The sequence below is a fragment of the Ipomoea nil genome, unplaced genomic scaffold (assembly GCF_001879475.1).
Source record: "Ipomoea nil cultivar Tokyo-kokei standard unplaced genomic scaffold, Asagao_1.1 scaffold3170, whole genome shotgun sequence".
In the NCBI taxonomy this organism is placed as follows: Eukaryota; Viridiplantae; Streptophyta; class Magnoliopsida; order Solanales; family Convolvulaceae; genus Ipomoea; species Ipomoea nil.
In genome coordinates, this window is record NW_017619598.1 from 1,472,869 (window position 1) to 1,492,935 (window position 20,067).

A 20,067-nucleotide genomic window follows, 5' to 3' on the forward strand; every position below is an offset into this window, starting at 1 on the left:
TATATATATATATATATAGACAGCACCACATGCACAATTTTCTTGTCTTTTGTTTTCTCTTGGTGTTTCTAAAATACATTTATACATATATATTTAAGTTTTGGCTAAAATGTCATCTCGCACCATGGACCATTCCTGATCATTCATGCCCCATGCATGATCTTTAATAAGTAATATTTAGAGCCACAAACCTTTTTTTTTTGTCTAGAAATTTTTACAGGTTTCTTACAGGTTACCGGTAATAATATTGCTAAAATAGAATTTTTTATTAGTTTTTTTTTTTTGGTATTTTTGTTCTTTCGCCTTCGTATTATTTTTTTCGTATTTTTCTTTTTTTTCTAAATGTATAGGCCTACTCTACGTTTTTCGCTTCTCGTTTCTCCGATCAGGCCTGCTATGCGAAGTTTGGTATCGGAGAACCGAGAAGCGAAAAATGCGGAGCAGGCCTATACGTTTAGGAAAAAAGAAAAATACGAAAAAAATTATAATATGAAGGCGAAAGAAGAAAAATACCAAAAGAAAAACTAATAAAAAATTCTATGTCAACAATATTATTACCGGTAATCTGTAGGAAACCTGTAAAAAGTTCTAGACGAAAAAAAATATTTATGATTTATGGCTCTAAATATCATTTATTAAAGATTATGGTGCGCCATGAATAATCAGGAATGGTTCATGATGCGGAATGACACTTTAGCCTTAAGTTTTCTTTTTTTAATAGTGCCCGTGTTGATGGTAGTAGTCTATTATATAATTCAAACAAATAGGTCAATTAGTTTTTGAGTGACAGATTGTCATAATATTCATAAGTACGTACGATAGAGCCCTGATAGCAGGAGTTTCGCTTTTGTATGAGGTGTGACTCTTTGTGAACATCAATTACTGGACCTTTCACCCTTGGGACCAGTTAATTCAACCACCTACGATATTACCTACATAAAATTTTGTGTTTAGTTTTTTTTTTTTTTTTTTTTTTCCTTTTCATACAACATCTAGTATCGTCATATATGTAAATTAATTTAGATTCGGTTCCGATCACTTCTACAGAATTTAATTCTTACTCGGAAGACAACTTATCCAACCTTTGACCTATAATTTGACCTTATGTGTGTTTTATTTTATTTTATTTTAAATTGGGAAAATAATAGTTGTATCCCTACAAAATATAACTCTCGTGTTTTAGCTCACACGGACAACGGTTGGTTTCTATGTGATAAATTGTGGACAAGGACACAGAATTGGCCCTGACGACATCCAATGTGGTGGGTTCTTTGTGGACATCAAGCACTGGTTGTCTATGTTAGTTGAACATATAACCATTAATGTGCAATCTAACTATCAGCTTAGGTTTTTAATTAGTTGAGATAGAGCGCATGCTTCAATTGTCTCAACTAATGAGTCATTGAGTCATCGTGATTTATCCCTCCACAATCTTGTCAAACCGGGATACGGAGCTCTGGGGCAAAGATATTTCACCTTGTGTGGACAAGTAGTCTATTATATATAATTAAATATAATATATTTAGTTGTATTTAATATTATTAATACCAATGCTGAAAGTACATAATATAAGTAACACGACAGGAGTAATATTTTGTAAGAATACACCTATTAAAAAAGATACACACAACCTAGCAATTAACTTGAGACAGTTGATAAGAGCATTATACTGCTAATGCAAATATAAGGTCAGAGCCCAGAGGCTTTGTCATGGTTAAAGGATCGAATGGAGCAGAACATCAAGATATATACAGATTGTTTAATGCTACAACGTTATCTTACTACACCACATACTACGTTTCGCACTTACGACGGCTATGCCATTGATGCCTGCAGAGCAGCTACAGTTTATTTTCAGTCTTGTTCTTTCCACTTTATTTCTAGACTAGACAATTTTATAGCTCATGCTTTAGCTACTTCAGCATACCAGCAATTGGCTGCTATGTATTGGGATCTTCTCCCACCTGACATTATTTCGACATATTTTTAATAAAGCACCACATATATTTTTTCAAAAAAAAAAAAAAAAGGTCAGGTTGAACATGCTTTCTTTTGAGTAAGAATAAAACACTGCAGATGTGAATAGTGACGAATATGAACTAATTTCATAGATATAAAGATATGGAATGGGAATAAGGGTCAAATAGGCCATTGAACTGCACACAATAATGCAATTAGGCCACTGAACCAAAAAAAACAACAATTAGGCCACTAAACTAAGCAATTTTATTCAATTATTCTAATTTACAGGTTTTGTAGGTTACTAACAGGTCACCCAAACAATTTAAAATATTTTAAAAAAAATTATTATTTAAAAATAATAAATTAAAAAAAAAAAAAAACTCGTCTCTGCCGGAGACGAAGAGTTTCTTCGTCCATGGCCGGAGACAAGAAACTCGTCTCCGGCGGAGACGGTTAATGTTTTTTTTTTTTTAATTTTAATTTTAATTTTAATTTATTATTTTTAAATAATAATTTTTTTAAAAATATTTTAAATTATTTGGGTGACCTGTTAGTAACCTACAAAACCTGTAAATTAGAATAATTGAATGAAATTGCTTAGTTTAGTGGCCTAATTGTTGTTTTTTTTAGTTCAGTGGCCTAATTGTATTATTGTGTGCAGTACGATGGCCTATTTGACCCTTATTCCTATGGAATGTGGTAGGAAAAAAAAAAAAAAACCACACACAAAATTTTATGTGTGTAATTATTATTTTTTTTAATGTACGTAATATTGCGATGTGTCTTTGTTTATCTATTTAGCTGCTAACACTCAGATTTATTAACTGGTTTATGTTCATGATATATATATTAATAATGGGCAGCAACAAAGGTTTCTTGACTTCTGTTACAAACATGCTAGCTTATGTCTTTAAAATAAGAGATAGGGGATCACCAAACTTCTTTCTATGATTGAAATAATCAAAAGGTCGGGAATGAAATACTACAAACGAATCTCAACTCCAATTCTTAATAGTAAGCTAAGTGCAACAAACACAAGTCAACCATATAAAAATTCTACACAGTATTACAACCTTGTTGGAACACTTCAGTACCTACCACCACGTACTCGCCCAGAACTCTCCTTTGTAGTCAACAAATTTCAATTCATGTACTTTCCAAACACTAAGCATTGGTGACACTCAAAAGAGTTTTAAGATATTTCAAACGGATTTTAGACTATGGATTCTGTTAAAAAAAAAAAAAAAAAAAAAAAAAAAAAACAAAACAAAACAAAACAAAACAAAACAAAACAAAAACAAAAACAAAAAACAAAAAAAAAAAAAAAAAACAAAAAAAAAGAGGATTGTAAGTTAATTATAAGAAAAATGCAAGAATCATATACATTTTTGTATATAAATTTTACACATTGATATTGTTTACTTATTTGATTAATTTTTGGTAAAATTTATATCAACTCATAAATAACCAATCAATACAAAGAACCATACAATTAAGACAAACTCTCCTACGAGACTGTCATATGCATGATTCTTATTCGCGAGATCTATAAAATTTGTCATAAGTATTATATACTTTCCCACATAAATATTATAATTTCTTACATTTATAAGTAACTCTTTAACTCTCCTTTTTGAATGCTACTGGCTCTATTACAATGTAGTATCTATTCATATACTTTCACAACCTACTGAAACACAAAGAACCAATAACGCCTCCACTGAGGCTCGAACTCACAACCTTTCAAATGAAAGTCCAACCCGGGTAACTCTTTAACTCTTAAATATTACATTTTTATTTTAGAAGTATTGCATTTTCCTAATAAGTATTATATTATCCATATAAGTAATAATCAATTTATCCATGATTTATTACACTTTTCTCATAAGTATTATACGTTTGCCCCCATATGTAATACGGAGTCTATGATTAGTATTAGATTTTTTTTCATAACTATTATGTTTTTCCTCATAAGTAATAATCAATGTATCTATGATTATTAGTATTACATATTTTCCTCTAATAAATATTATGTTTTCCCTCATAAATAATAATCATTAATTAATTTATCCTTGAATAGTAGGGTATATAAAAAATTCTTCTTCTCAATAATTTGATTTTTTCCAAGTTTTATGTAGACCACCAATTTACAAAAATTATATTATAATTATTTCTTAATTTATTATCATTCAATAAATTAAAGTTGTGATGATGATGATGATGATGATAATAATAATAATAATAATAATAATAATAATAATAATAATAATAATAATAATAATAATAATAATAATAATTATTATTATTATTATTATTATTATTATTATTATTATTTATTTTTAAATTAAATATGTCAAAATTTATTTTAATTTAATTGATAATTACGGAGTATAAACTTTTAATGCAGATAATATGTTAATAAATTATATATTACATTAAAAAATTACATTGCTTAAATTTTTAAAAATTTAATAACAAAATTAAATAATAAAAAGCTCAAAAATAAAAGCATGTCGTTGCATAGCAACATCCAATTTATTTTTTTTTGTTTAAATTCAGAGTGACTGCCAGTTGACTGCCACTCTAAAGCGCCCAATAGGCAAATGCGCGTTCTCACATGCATGTTTTTCAAATTTTTTTGCTTTTGTTTCCCCCAAAAAAAATCTATTTAGAGAATAAACAAATTTGAAAAAATTCAACCTATTTAAAAAAAAAAAAAAAAAAAAAAAAAAAAAAACCTAAACCTCTTCTAACTTTTGAATCTCAAAAAATCTACCAAAAAAATACTCTTGGAGATACTCTTAGGACACATCCAACTATGAACATAAGAGGAAGAGAAAAGAAGAGAAAATCATTGAAAGAGAGAAAAAAAATTCTTCTCCGAAGAAAGCTGTAAGTGTATTCAATGAGGACAACTATATATATTATAGAGGACTATGAGGACAGATGTAGTCGTGTGCATTTAGTCTGTATGTCGTGTGCATAAATTTGTTAATTAATAAAGCTTGCGTTCGAAACCTGATGTTTATACGTATGCTTGTGTGTCATTGTGTATTAAATTGTGTGCATGATACTAATTTGTCGTGTGCCACAAAATCTGTCCGCACAATCCTCTATATATTACTGTCCTCATGTGTACGCAACCCTATTATTTATATTTATATATATATATATATATATATATATATATATATATATATATATATATATATATATATAGTTACGTTCACGTGCGGCGGGGTCCTCCCGTGCGGTGATGTGGCGTCACCAACAGTTGAGAGATTATACACCATCAACATTATGAAATGCACCACAAAAACACACACAAATTAGGTGCGTATCACCAAAAACACACCATTAGGTGTGAGTAAACGCACTATACAGTGTTTGGAGATACACTATTAGGGTGTGGTGGGTTATATGGTGTATTTTTGGGTGTATTATGTATTTTTTGGTTTTTTTTTTTTTTCATTTCATTGTGGCCTGATTTCTTACACTGTTGGTGTATGTTGTTAACACTTTTAGTGTATTATAGGGGCGCGATCTCGTGCGAATGGCCGCCTAGGTGAGAAATGCGAACTAATCAGCGCGCGTCACGTGTCAGCATTCATTGATCGGGTGCACCTACTTTCACCTACAAGTGCATGTAATTTATCCTCTACTTTCACCTACAATTGCACCCACAAGTGCATGTAATTTTTCCTTGTTAACATTCATTGATCAAGTGCACCTACTTTCACCTAGGTGCACCTAGTTATAACTTATAACTATATGTGCACCTAGATCTGGACACGTGGCGTGCGCTGATTGGTTCGCATTTTCACTCTTGGGCACGCCATTCGCACCAGAACGTGATTATATATATATATATATATATATATATATATATATATATATATATATATATATATATATATATATATATATATATATATATATATATATATATATATATAATTAATTAATTAATGGGATTAAGGTGCCTGCTTTGGCACCTAGAGCATCTACATCAGAGGAGAAATGTGAGAGAATTCACTACTTTTGAGGCCAAAACGCCATGGTGGCTGATGGGTGTCGAAACCAACAAATAATAAATTACTTACTCTATAATTTGTAATAGTGATGAGTAAGGTCGTACCCACAGAGATTGGTAAGACTTATTTTTAATCAAATGTTTAATAAAGAAGGAGATGAGAATTGAAAATTAAATAGCAACCATTAAAAGGCAAACAATATGAAATATCAAATAATAATCAATAGCAACTAGTATCCAACTCAAGGGATAATATCAATTCAATTCTAACAAGACAGATCATTGATTTCCAAAAATAAATTACTCCACTCTTTACCAAATTGGTTATGGTTATTAACAAGCTCTAATAACCTATCTTTCCTTACTTTGTCGATAATCAAAACAAGCTATTTGATTACTTCCCTAGCTAATAAACAATCCTAAACAGGCTCTTAGGATTTAGTTTACTAACAGCATTAAAAGAATTAGAGAGATTACCAATTCTAGCCAACAAACTCAAAAGCATGGTTCATTTAAACTAGAATATATATCTTCATAACATAAGATTGAAAATCTAATTTATAATCAACTATGTTATTTGCTAACCAGCTTTAGAACACTTAAACAATTACGGATTCAAAGTTCTAATTAGCAATATAATTCCTTGACAATTGAACAATGGGCCCTTTGCAACAATTAATCAAGCAATAATTTAAACTCAGATAACAGGAGATATATAAATAATAAAGTGTAGAGAATAAAATTAAGCTAAATAAATCTCACTGGTCTTGTAGAATCAAACTTCAATACTCCTTGAATTGGAAAATTCGAACTCAGCAGTACATTGCAAAAGTATTTTCAGTAAAATAAAATTGTTCTAAGAAAACTGACTGATTCCCTCCACTGAAAAATCCAGTCCTATTTATACTAGTTCAGGCTCCTAAAAACAACCCTAATTTCTCTAACATTCACAAATAAAATCAATTTCTTCAACCACATAAAACTTAGGAAATAAATAATCTTAAATTTTCTAACCATAGAAAATTAGCAGAGCATGCTCCAAATACTCTCTGCTTCAATCGGCAAAACCGCTTCAACTCCATTGCCAATTTACTCGTTCATTGCAGCAGTTCGAAGTCGTTGAAACCACATCCTCCAAGCAGCTCACAGACGAAGTGCACAGATGGAGTCTTCGCCGCAAACTTCGCTGTAACTTTCGGACGCTAACTGGGTCATAGAAAAGTCTTCGTTGCAGTTTCGTCGTTGGAGTCGTACGTAGAAGAAGAAGTCCTCCCTGCTGGCCTCTGCTTAATTCAACGTGAGATCACAAGAAAAATAATAAAAAGACTAATTAAAGTTGAATGAGACTTGGGCTTCATAATTATTTAAAATAGTTAAATCATTGGTTTGGACCAAATAAATAAACCAACAAAATCGAACCCTTATTTATTATGAAAAATCCTAATGACCCAAAAATATTTACTAAGCCTAATTATTTAACTTATTATTATATTAGTACAAAATATAAATAATGTTCAAAATAAATATAATACTAAATAAATAAAACTAATTTATTATAAAAACTAATCTAAATTAAAGATATAAATTGTACTTATCAAAATTCCCCACACTAATCATTTGCTTGTCCTCAAGCAAAGACATTATTTAAGAAAACTTAAATATAAAAACTCATAATATTTCATGAACACTGGTCTCAAACACATTATAAATAATTAGCTAGCAGTTTATTAGATAATGAGTAAACTAAATAACCAAGCCCTCATAGCCAAAAAAAAAAAAAAAAAAAAATAACCAAGCCCTCACGGAAATATCACTCATCACTCGAAAGTGTTTGAAGGGTGCATGTATAAATTTCACTCAAATCAATTCCTATAGAAATGCTCTACCATAGGCTTGCATATCTTCTCATTCTCCACTACAAGATAACATGCATGATCAAATCATAAGGACTTTTTCATGGTTGTAATGGGGCTAGGGTAAAGGGTAGGAATCATTTAGGAAATAGTTCAAAAAGCCTTAAAAAATTAGAGGAGCATGATTGAATGAACTAATAACTCAACATAAAGATCAAATGAACCCAATCACTACTCTTATTTTGATAATTTAACTCCAACCAAACTAACTATCACATCCCATAAGAAACTATTCATAGTTTAGTAAAAATAATAACAAAAAATAACAATAGTAATTCTTTTTTCTTTCTTCTGTTCTGTTTCTTTTCTTTTTTCCTTTTTTTTTTCTTTTTTTTTTGTTGCTTTTCTTTTCACAATTTCATCTTTTTATTCTTTTTCATTTTTGAAGAATCATTATATATAATTTTCCTTCATTTCTGCTTCAACAACAAGCAACGTACACTTTGTTCATCACCCATGCACTCTTCAAATTCTTTATTCTACTATTTTTTCTCTTCTTTTTTTTTTTTTTTGAAAATACCAACCAAAAAGCTCATAAAATGACAAAATTATTATTTCCACTAATAGACATTTTGCCAAACATCTTTCCCCACACTCACTCTTTATGCATTTACCCAATCGAAGCTCCCCTAGTCCTTTAGGCAAGGTTAAGGAAATCAATTTCAGATATGAAGCTTTTAATGTGGTTCCATAACAACAAAAATGCAGTTAAATAAAAAGGCTCAAAATGGCTAACAAAGGATAAATCAATCAGGGTATGAACAAGCTATTTGGCTAGTGAGGCTAAAAATCAAAGATGGCCTTAATCATATTAAAATCATGCATGCATCAAATTAGCTTTAAAGAGGATCAAGGCAAGTTCTAGAGATACATATCTATGGAAGATATCACTCAAGAACAAAATAATTGGACTGAAGTGTCAGTCAAAGGCTCAAAATCTCACTGGTTCATGCTTGCTTAGTTTAGCCACCACCATATCAAACAAAATACTAAACTAAATAATCATAATATGCAAGACCAATTATTCAATTATGTCATGAATTTAGTAAAAATATTATATTTTTTGAAAAATTTATTAGTTAGTAGGGAAGAATTAAATCATGAATAATAATCCCCTCCCCACACTTATTCTTAACATTGTCCCAAATGTTAAAATAGAATTAAAAATTAAGGCATGTAAATAATAAAGAATGTGTTTAAAAGAATGGAACAAACTCCCCTTGTCATAAGTAGCATGTCATTGGTTGGACATCATCTCTTTCAATCTTCATAAACTGGGCACTGCAGACTAATTTCTTCAACATTATATGCCTGAAAACCTTCATAAAATGGCTTTAAACGATGTCCATTAACTTTAAAAAATTTTCCGATCTCTAAACTGTGTATTTCAACTGCACCATGAGGAAAAACATTAGTGACAACAAAAGGTCCCACCCATCTAGAACGCAATTTACCAGGAAAAAGTTTCAATCTAGAATGATAAAGTAAAACTTTCTGACCAATAACAAAATTCTTCCTAGAAATCTTTTGATCATGAAATGCTTTTGTTTTTTCCTTGTAAATTCTAGAGCTTTCGTATGCATCATTACGAATTTCTTCAAGCTCTTGCAGCTGCAACTTTCTCAACTCACCAGATTCATCCATACTCATGTTACATTGCTTAACAGCCCAATAAGCCTTGTGTTCCCACTCAACAGGAAAATTACACGGTTTACCAAATACCAAACGATAAGGAGACATACCTATTGGAGTTTTGTAGGCCGTTCGATAAGCCCATAAAGCATCATCAAGTCGTGTACTCCAATCTTTCCTGTTCGGGTTAACAGTCTTCTCTAGTATGGACTTAATTTCTTTGTTTGAGATTTCTGCCTGTCCATTGCTTTGTGGATGGTAACCTGTAGAAACACGGTGAGTAACATCATATTTTTTCATCAATGCTTCCACCACTCTGTTGCAAAAATGAGTTCCACGATCGCTTATTATTGCTCTTGGCATCCCAAACCTGGTAAAAATATTAGATTTAACGAACTCAACAACAACTTTAGCACAATTAGTCCGGGTAGCCTTAGCTTCAACCCACTTTGACACATAATCCACAGCAAGAATAATGTAAACATTATTGTAAGAAGAAGGAAAAGGACCCATAAAATCAATACCCCAAACGTCAAATATTTCACAAACAAGTATAGGAGTAAGTGGCATTTGATCCCTATAACCCAAATTTCCAGTTTTTTGACATTGCGCACATGTTTTGCACAACATATAACAATCACGGAATAAGGATGGCCAAAATAAACCACATTCCAACACTTTATGAGCAGTTCTTTTTGGACCAAAATGTCCTCCACATGCATATGAATGACAAAAATTCAAAATGGAAGGAATTTCTTCTTGAGATACACACCTTCGGATTATTTGATCAGAACAATGCTTCCACAAATAAGGGTCATCCCAAACATAGTATTTAGCATCACTCTTTATTTTATCTTTTTGAAATTTAGATAAATCGATTGGTAATGTTCTAGTAACTAAGTAATTCACAATATCAGCATACCAGGGAATCGTCTTTTGAACAGAAAAAAGATGTTCATCAGGAAAATCATCTTGCAATGGCGAAGGTTTTTCACTTGTAATTATCCTACTAAGATGATCAGCAACTAAATTTTCTGCACCCTTTTTATCTCGTATCTCCAGGTTAAACTCTTGTAGTAAGAGCATCCACCGAATGAGTCTGGGCTTCGCTTCTTTCTTTGAAAGCAAGTACTTAAGAGCTGCATGGTCAGAATAAACAATCACTTTAGTACCAAGCAAATATGAACGGAATTTTTCTAAAGCAAATACAATAGCTAAAAGTTCTTTTTCTGTTGTGGTATAATTGCTTTGTGCACTATCAAGTGTTCTCGAAGCATAATAAATAACATGTGAAGCTCTTCCAACTTTTTGCCCAAGTACAGCGCCAACTGCATGATTGCTGGCATCACACATCCGCAGCTTCAACTCCATCGCCAATTTACTCGTTCATCGCAGCAGTTCGAAGTCGTTGAAACCACATCCTCCAAGCAGCTCACGGACGAAGTGCACAGATGGAGTCTTCGCCGCAAACTTCGCTGTAACTTTCGGACGCTAACTGGGTCGTAGAAAAGTCTTCGTTGCAGTTTCGTCGTTGGAGTCGTACGTAGAAGAAGAAGTCCTCCCTGCTGGCCTCTGCTTAATTCAACGTGAGATCACAAGAAAAATAATAAAAAGACTAATTAAAGTTGAATGAGACTTGGGCTTCATAATTATTTAAAATAGTTAAATCATTGGTTTGGACCAAATAAATAAACCAACAAAATCGAACCCTTATTTATTATGAAAAATCCTAAATGACCCAAAAATATTTACTAAGCCTAATTATTTAACTTATTATTATATTAGTACAAAATATAAATAATGTTCAAAATAAATATAATACTAAATAAATAAAACTAATTTATTATAAAAACTAATCTAAATTAAAGATATAAATTGTACTTATCAGTGGCAGAGAGAGAACCAAGAGAGAGAAGGGGTGGCAAGCATCTGCAAAGGTTGGGATATTACTCTGCCCAAGAAATTAAAAAGGAATTAATGATGGAAGAGAGAGAACCAATAGAGAAAATGAATTACTCTGACATGCTTATTTTATATATATATTTTTTAATAATCAGTTTTGATTTTTTTTCCTCCCCTCACACATTATTCTCTTTCCTACTCACTCTTACATTCTCTCCCTAATAACCCGATTTCGAAAATCTCCTTAAAGGTTAACCTCTTTTTCTTCTGTTTTGTTTTTTTTTTTTTTGTTTTTTTTTTGTTTTGTTTTTGTTTACTGCTAAATCTTTGTTTTTCTAATAATATTTTTACCAAAATTTATTTTTATTTAAAATATTAATTAGAAATTATAATTAAAAAGTTAAAATTATTGATTATAGATAAGTGAATAAAATAATTGATAATGCGTAGGAGTAGGGTCCACAAAATGGGAGGAAATATGACCAGAGTAGGATTAAAAAGAAAATAAGAAAATATATTATATGTTGATGTAGAAGAGTTGGGCCACAAATTGGGGAGATAAGAGGAGTACCATTGTGAATGACCTTAGAGTATCCATACTCCTATCATTTTATGGGACCCAACTCCCCCATCACCATAATCTCATAGGAAAATACTATATATACTCTCATTCTCTATTCCCAATTTTTACTCCCATACTTAAATTTTTGATGTAGACACATTTGCAGTGGCTCACATGAAAAAAATAGTATATCAGTGTCCGCCACATTAGGGAGTAAATTTGAAGGAATATAATTTGAGAGTATACGTAGTAGAACTCAATCTCATATCGTATTTTTTCTCAAATCATTCCCTCCTTTTTGTGAGCCCTACTTCTCCACACTCCTACACATTATCTATTATTTTATTTATATTTTTATAATTAATAATTTAAACTTTATAATTTTAAGCAAACACGACCTTTTAAATCTTAAATATACTAACAACTAATACAATAAATATTTTTAAAAATAAATTAAACATGAATTTTAAATAAAAAAAAAACTCAAAATAAAAATTTCAAAAATAGTAAAAAATGGCGCAACAGATGTGTTTTAGTTTATTTTGTCTTGTTTTTTTTTTTTTTTATAAATAAAATAAATTGAGGGTGGTGGTTGGACAACAGTGCGGCCTGTGCACCATCCACGTGCCTTCCACCCGCCTGGCACAACAACCTCCGGAGGTTGTAACCTTCTCTGCCTCTTTCTCTCCTATTATAGGCTCAGATGCCTAGTGTTAAAAACTCCTCATGCAAAAACTCCAACTATCACTTTCATGATTGACATTTGCAAGATTCCAATCTTAAATGTCTTGTTAACTTAATGCTTTGTTTCTTGTTTATTGTAGAGCATTATTTTTTAAAATTTTAAAATGATAATTGGTCCATTATATTAATTGAATAGGTGTAAACAATATTATAATAATCTGTCTAGGCACTAGGAGCTCCTAGACCGAGACAAAAATGGGTGTAGGCGGTTGCTAGTCGAGTGGCCGTCTAGGTGGCCATCTAAGCGGTCTAGGAATCCAGCTGGAATTTTTTAAAAAAAAATGATTTTTCCATTCAAAACGACGTACTTTTGAGTGAATTTTTTTAAATTAGGCGGCCGCTTAGGCGTTAGGCTCCTCCCGACACCCAGGTAGCGCCTAGCGACTTCTGCAACAATATAATGGGTGTAAAGAGAATAGTAATAAATTAAATTACAAATTAAATATAATGATATTTCAGTATGATCCGTTTGTTAATTTGAAAGGATATTGAATGAATACAAATAGTCAAAAGGTTGTAAAAAGGTTTGGTTTATGAGTTTTGGGTGGGTAAGAAATCACAATCAATATCAATTCTACTTTTTGTTTTTTTAGAAAGAGTAATTGAATAGGACTGTGCTGAACTGTTTTAGAAACGAGTACCAGAATGCAGAAATTATGCCGTGGAAATGTGTTCACCATGCTTGGTGAACACGGTCTGGAACGGTGGCGTTTTTATGGAAAAAATAAATAAATTTAGTTAATGTGTTATTAACGACATTTTGCATTCTATGTTCAAATTATGAATTTAAATTTATTAAATTATGAATTTTTTTGTTATGAGATTATGAATTTACAGTTATTTAATTATGAATTTTCAGAAAATTCATAATCTCATAACAGAAAATTCATAATCTCATAAAAGAAAAACATTTATTAAATTATGAATTTTCTGTTATGAGATTATAAATTTAGTAATTATGAATTTTCTGTAAATTCATAATCTCATAACAGAAAATTCATAATCTCATAAAAGAAAATTCATAATTTCATAACTGCACATTCATAAATTCATGCATGCACATTCATAATTTATGAGTATTAAAGAAGCTTGCGCAAAGAGGAAGTGAAACCGCGAAATGTGAAAATGAAGAAGAAAAGCCGCGCTATTAATTAAGAAAAAAAAAACAAAAAAGAAAAAAGAAAAGAAAATAACGGTGGCACCGTTACCGTTTGGACCGTGTTCACCATCCGTGGTGAACATGATTCCATGGCATAGCGATTGACCAGAATGGGACCAAGACTTGGATGGAAAATATCTCATGAGACAATCGTTATACCGTGCCTCGGGATGCACAATGCATTGTGCGCCTTGACCAAAATGACGTCATTTTTATTGTTCAGATTTTATATATATTATATTAAGAGTTTACGTGCAGAGACGGAACCAAAGGGGCAGGGGGCAGCTGCCTCTCTTCAGCCCACCCCCACCCCCACCCCCACCCCCACCCCCACCCCATATATAACCTCTTTTATATATACATACATATATATATATATATATATATATATATATATATATATATATATATATATATATATATATATATATATATAAGTACAGGTTTTAGTATTAGTATAAAAAAAATTATTAAATATTAATAAGAAAAGAGTTAGATTAGTTGCCAAAGTACATGTTTGGCACCCGGATTAATAAGAAAAAAAGAGTTACCAAGACTGTGTGGTCTAATGGTACCCGGATTGGACTTCCATTTGAAAGGTTGTGAGTTCGAGCCTCAGTGGAGGCGTTATTGGTTCTTTGTGTTTCAATAGGTTGAGAAAGTATATGAACAGATATTATAATGTAATAGGGCCAGTAGCATTCAAAAAATAAGAAAAGAGTTAGATTAGTTGCCAAAGTACATGTTTGGCAATAGTAAAGGTCAAAGATTGCTTCAACGCAGTCACGTTTTTAATAATAAGATGTGTAATTTATAATGTGTTTTCTATTCAAATTATTTTATCAAATTAATTATGTTTGATATTTTGTTATCAAATATTATTTTATTTTTCACCCATATCCAACAATATTTAAAACTATATTTCTTAGGTAATTTATTTATTTTTTTAAATTATCTCTTTTGTTTTAATGTTTCGCCTTTACTGGAAAAAAATTCTGAATTCATCCCTACTTCTTCGCCCCCCTCAACGGAATTTCTGGCTCTGTCCTTGTTTATGTGTATTCTGTTATGAGTTTATGTCTTTTATGTATTATGTTAGATTATGTGTATTCTGTTATGAGTTTATGCTTATTATGTATGTTATGAGTTTATGTGTATTATGTATTATGTTAGATTATGTGTATTATGTTATGAGTTTATATGTATTATTAGTATTTTCACCCGTGCAATGCACGGCACGGAATGGATTTGTTGTAATATTAAGAATATATCAATCGATATATAATTATTTAAGTTAGAACATCAAATATTATACAGTGTAATTAAAGATATGGTTTGGATCGTTTATATTTTTTGATGTTATCATTGCTTGAATTTGTGCAAATAATTGCTCAAATTAATAGCTAATGTCTAAATGTACGCATGCGGTGCTATAACTTTGAAGATTTTATTTATCATTGTTTAGTATTTTCATAAATTAGGCAAATGTGCTCGTTCTCTAACAACTCAGTTATAGAAATGAATTGTTATCCTTATTCATTTGTATGGAATATATTTTTTTTTTGTCTAGATATATAGCAATTTTTTCATTTAAAAAAAAAAAAAAAAACATAGTATCACTGATTATATTTACACATTATTAAAACCTCTTTGTAGATGACATTGGTAGTGGTAACACAATCTTGTCCATCTTCGTCTAGAGCTAACACCTTCGGTCCATCAAGACGGGTTACTCGGCTGAAAATATATAATGGTAGAATATCACTCAATTAGTGATCATTTTATATTTTCAGTCAATTAGTAATATGAGATTCATTTTCAAGCAATTATTCTTTTTTATTTTCAATCAATTAGTCAATTACAATATCAAATGCAGTGATATTTTTACCTAATTTTCGTTCCATTTATAATTGATGATGTAGATATTATTATTGAAATATTTCCGTTCAATTGTTAATTTACCTTTACTATTGTTTAAAATATGCATTTACTATTGATAATGTAAAATATTATTATTGAAATATTTTCCTCCAATTTTTAATTTCTGTTCCATTTTTAATTAAAATGCAATGATCTTACCATTTTTTTTTTATTTTAGTCAATTATGGATTATTTTTTATTTGCAATCAATTATTAATATTCATTTTCTTTTATATTTTCAGTCAATTAGTAATATAGATTCATTTTCTGTCAATTATTCTTTTTTATTTTCAGTCAATTAGTCAATTAGAATATAAATGCAGTGATATTCTTACATAATTTACGTTTCATTTTTATTTGATGATGTAGAATATTATTATTGAAATATTTTCGTTCTATTTTTAATTTACCTATACTATTTTTTAAAATATGCCTTTTTACTATTTAATGATGTAGAATATTATTTTGAAATATTTCCTTTCCATTTCTAATTTTCCTTTACTTCTAAAATAAAAAAATAAAATAAAAAAATAAAAATAAAAATAAAAAAGACTTTGGACTTCTCAATACTTGCCCACATTGATAGGCAAGCAATTATGTTTGTAAGAGGAGCTCAAGAGCTCATCTTTTCAAACATTTTCAATGTGAGATCAAAATGATCCCACATCAATTACAAAAGGAGCCCGCGGCTCCCCTTTGTCTTTTTTTTTTTTTTTTTTTGTTAATTTTAATTTTATTTTGTATATAGTTTAGTTTGGATTATTATTATTGTTGTTGTTGTTGTTGTTGTTGCTGTAGTTGTTGTTGTTGTTGATGTTGTTGTATTTGATTATTTGGCAAATATGTCAAAATTTTAAGAAATTCGTCTGTTTAACAATTTATATTTAATCAAAACACCAAAAATATTATTTAATAACTTAGCAATTTGCTCCAAACTGCTAAAAACTAAAACAACACATACATTTTGGGTTAATTAATCTTTCCCAAACCCCCTAATAAATTAAAAAATTAAAAAAAAAACGAAATAAGAAGTCATTAAGATAATGTTTCTTAAATAAAAGCCTTTTTGACTCATTGGCCTTCAATAGGTTGAAAAAGTTTATATGAAAAGATACTACATGTAACAAGGTCAATCGAATAGTTATGTTGTGGAACCGTGTCCACATTGCAAGGTGGACACTGTTCTATGTTCATAATTACTGAACTATATGTTCATAATTATAAAGCTATATATTCATAATCTTTGAACTTCATATTCATAATTATTGAACTGTATATTCACAATTACAGAACTATATGTTCATAGTTACTAAACTATATGTTAATAATTATAAAGCTATATATTCATAATTTTTGAATTTCATATTCACAATTATTGAATCTCTATATTGATAATTACATAACTATATGTTCGTAATTATGTTCACAACATATGTTCATAATTATAGAACTATATATTCATGATTTTTGAATTATATATTCATAATTATAAATAATTTTGGAACCGTGTCTACCTTGCAAGGTGGACACGGTTCCACAGCATAATTTGCTGAGTTAATAGTACTCAATAATAATAATAATAATAATAATAATAATAATAATAATAATAATAATAATAATAATAATAATAACAACAATAATAACAATAATAAGAAGAATAATAATAAGAATAATAATAATGATAATAATGATAATAGTGATAATAATAATGATAATAATAATAATAAGAGCCTTTGAATTTCTCAATATTTGCCAATATTGATTGGCAAACAATTATGTTTGTAAGTGCTCCTCTGATATAGAAGAGCTCAAAAACTCCTCTTTCCAAATATTTTCAATGAGGGATCAAAATGATCCCATATCATTTATAAAAGGTGACCAGTGGCTCCCTTTTGTCTCCTTCTTTTTTTTTTTTTTAATTTTAATTTTATTTTGTATATTATTTTATTTGGATTATTATTATTATTATTATTATTATTATTATTATTATTATTATTATTATTATTATTATTATTATTGTAATTTGATTATTGATAAATTCGTCAAAATTTTATCAAATTCGTCATTTTAACATTTTAACTTTAATCAATACACAAAAAATATTATATAATAACCTAATAATTTGCTCCAAATTGCTAAAAACTAAAACAACACATATAAATTTTGGGTTAATCTTTCCCAACCCCCACTAATAAATAAATAAATAATAAATAAATAAAAATAACTAAAATAAGAAGACAAAGTATTCATGTTGCACTAAAATAAAATCAGAGTAGCGCAGCGGAAGCGTGGTGGGCCCATAACCCACAGGTCCCAGGATCGAAACCTAGCTCTGATAAATAAATGTTTAAAAAAAATAACGGAGTATTATTTTTGATTTGAATTTCTCTAACTCTGCGTAATTCTCTTTTGGGTAGCATTGTCATTATCTTCATCTCCAGTACTTGTCCTCTTCTTTTTTATTGGTAGTGTGTCATGTGCAATTGGGTTATTTGTGGTAGCATAGAGGGTAGCGTCATGCAATGAGATTATGGTGTAGAAAGTTGTGGATTTACCTTGTGTATATGACTTGAATCTTAGTTGTACTATGAACTCTTGATCTTGCAAGCGCCTGTTGATATTTGACAGTGGTAGTTTTTTATCCTACATATATATTTCATGTGTTGTAAGATGTGTGTCGTAAATTATCATGTGAAAGAATTGAACAAAATATTAATATATTTATTATATTTGCAGAAAGTTCGTGAGAAATACCTCTTATTCTAGTTTCATAACTTGTTTACTTGATAGTAACAACAATGACTCTACAAGCAGTCTGAATACTAATGTCGCAATGTGTCCAGTTTCATCAACAATTTCTATATCCATTTTGCACATGTTCATTTTGAAGTTCATATTTTTGGAATTAGTATGAATGAGTGTGGTACTTGACTTTGTGTGTGTGTGTGTGTATTTTGTAAATTTTTTTTTTTTTTGTTGAATTGATACTAATCTTGGAGTACCCATTGATGCATTTTCACCACAATGCATGCAGTTAAATAGTTTGCTACTTTGTGCATAAACCTTTTTCAAATAGTGGTTACATCTTATATACCAAATATTTTTGTTGTCAAGTTTGATACTGATTTTGTCTTTAATTAAAACAGGTTGAGTTTAGAAAATCAAATGAATTGTAAATTTATATTAGTTCTAATATATTTTAAGGATGCACAATAAGTATTTTACATACAAGATCAATGAATGCTGCAATAGTGGCTATTTCTTGCAAGATTGATTGTAGCATTGTTGTAGTCTCGACATCTTTTCAATGTGTCAAGTGTGTCACAATGTTCTATTGCCCTACATTGACATTTTTAATATAATAATGAGTTTTAAATGTAACTACATAAAATAATGATCTAATTACCATTTACATATTATTATCATCATAAAAAGCATATCAATCATTTAGGTGTTTTGCTCGAGGTACATTTGATTCAACCATTATTATTGAAGTAGATATATAGTAGATAAATGTTTAAGGAGTGGCACATGCTTGTTAAGTTTACCCTCGTTGCTAAATTGTGAAAATTAACATTATATTCGTTGTAATGAAATATTGTGAAAATTAACTTTATATTCGTTGTAATGAAATTATCCGTGTTTGAGGAAAAATTATGCTGAAAGGTTGGCACAATTTCATATCCATAATTTTTATACTGTAGATTAATAATTTTTATACTGTAGATCTATAATTTCTAGACTTTCAATGAGCTAAAATTTATACTTTAGCTCACCAAAAGTTTATAAATTATGGATCTACAGTATAAAAGTTATAAATCTACAGCATAGAAATTTTGGATACTACACTTATTTGTGAAAACAGAGTTCAACAATTGGAATCTAAAGTATAAATTTTATGAATTCGAAAGTCTAGAAATTATTGATCTACAGTATAAAAATTATAAATCTACAGTATAAAAATTATGGATATGGAATCATGCGCACCTTGCAAAGTGGGCACGTACTCACATCATAACGATTGGTGTTTGAGCTTGTATGCTTATGTCGTGTGTGCTGAGCAAGTCCTAACAGTAGGAGGCATCGAGGCACCTTTAAACGTATACCATACCATACGAGATGGGTTCGAATTCCTGACCTCTCTTAAGGGACAAGAATGCACGGTCACTCATGTAGTATCTGTTTATATACTTTTCTCAAACTACTAAAACCCAACAAGTTAATATCGCCTAACCCATGA

General features: G+C 29.8%; 1 non-coding gene across 1 annotated transcript; it reads left to right on the forward strand.

The window, feature by feature from the left end:
• Window positions 1–18,093: 18,093 nt before the first annotated feature.
• On the forward strand, window positions 18,094–18,165 carry TRNAM-CAU. Its single transcript has one exon. It is a non-coding gene; the product is annotated as a tRNA-Met (tRNA).
• The last annotated feature ends 1,902 nt before the right edge of the window (window positions 18,166–20,067 follow it).